The sequence below is a fragment of the Pinus tabuliformis genome, chromosome 3_2 (assembly GCF_031772625.1).
Source record: "Pinus tabuliformis cultivar Carrire ecotype Pingquan chromosome 3_2, CPIR1, whole genome shotgun sequence".
In the NCBI taxonomy this organism is placed as follows: domain Eukaryota; kingdom Viridiplantae; phylum Streptophyta; class Pinopsida; order Pinales; family Pinaceae; genus Pinus; species Pinus tabuliformis.
Window position 1 is genome coordinate 1,031,496,611 of NC_142302.1, and position 1,448 is coordinate 1,031,498,058.

General features: G+C 41.1%; 1 pseudogene; it reads left to right on the forward strand.

Moving 5' to 3' along the window:
* Positions 1 to 223: 223 nt before the first annotated feature.
* Positions 224 to 857, forward strand: LOC149184111 (pyrophosphate-energized vacuolar membrane proton pump 1 pseudogene; annotated as a pseudogene).
* The last annotated feature ends 591 nt before the right edge of the window (positions 858 to 1,448 follow it).

The window sequence follows — 1,448 nt, forward strand, 5'->3', positions numbered from 1 at the left end:
CACTTGCAACGTGATTCACTCGAAGTGTATTCAAATTCAGGTATTGCTGCCCTTTTTGCAAAGTTACGTACTCTGAAATGCGAGCTCATGCGGTGGAACTATTGTTTGTCTTGTCTCAAGATGGAGATAAACGAAAATTAGCAGAATATCTTGAAGAAAAATATATGAAATGGTTAGCAAAACTTATTTCAACATCTTCAAATTTGGTCTTGGCGGTTCTTCCATGGCTCTGTTTGGCAGCGGAGGTGGTGGTATTTGCACCAAAGCAACAGATGTAGGTGCTGATCTTGTTGGCAAGGTTCGGAGGAACATTCCTAAAGATGATCCACGCAACCCAGCTGTCATTGCTGATAATGTTGGTGACAATGTTGGAGATATCGCTGGTATGGGATCAGATCTATTTGGGTCCTATGACTGAATCTTCCTGTGCAGCTCTGGTTGTTGCATCCATATCATCATTTGAAAACTCTCATGATCTTACTGCCATGTGTTATCCCTTGCTTATTAGTTCAATGGGTATCATTGCTTGCTTAATCACAACTCTGTTTGCAACTAACATATTTGAGATCAAGGCTGTGAAGGAAATTGAGCCTGCATTGAAAAAGAAACGTATTATCTTCATAGTAGTGATGACTATTGGCATTGTTGCTGTAAGCCTAGTTGCATTGCCTTCATCCTTCACTATCTTCAATTTTGGTGCCCAGAAGGTTGTAAAGAACTGGGAGCTTTTCTTCTGTGGTGCTATTGGTTTGTGGTCTGGCCTTGTTATTGGTTTTGTCACTGAATACTGCACTAGTAATGATTACAGCCCTGTCCAAGATGTTGCCGGTTCATGCAGGACTGGAAGCACAAACTAAAGTTATATTTGGGTTGGCTGTGGGATACAAATCTGTTATTATATTTGCTATTGCAGTAAGCATTTTATGAAGCAAAGAAAGCTGCCGCAGTCGGAAAGTATTGTCATGTCAGGAACAGAAACGTGAATCAAGGTTAACCAATGGAAAAATAGTGATTCCCATCCAGCTTCGGCATGCAATATCCATTCTCGGGCAGTTCATTGAAGCTAGCAGACTATTTCTACAGGAAGCTAGCAAACTGTTTCTACAGGAAGACAGAGACTGTTTCTACAGGAAGCCAGCGAATAGTTTCTACAGGAAAGTTTGAAAAGCGGGAAGCCAAAGGAGAAATCGGCCGAGATGCTAGCCAAGGAAGTCACCAAGGCCATCAAAGACAAGGGGAGAGATTTGGTTGCTCAGAGGATGAGCAACACTTTCAGTAGGGGGGTGATGATGAGCCCCAAAAATGGAAAAATATTTGGGCTCATCCAACCTCCTAATTTGACTTAATCCACCATTCTCATTTGTTTATTGCATGTTTTTGATTATTTTTATGTTAATAGAGTGAATTTGGTTAGTCATTATGCCAACAAGTCTAATGGGTGCTTTGTG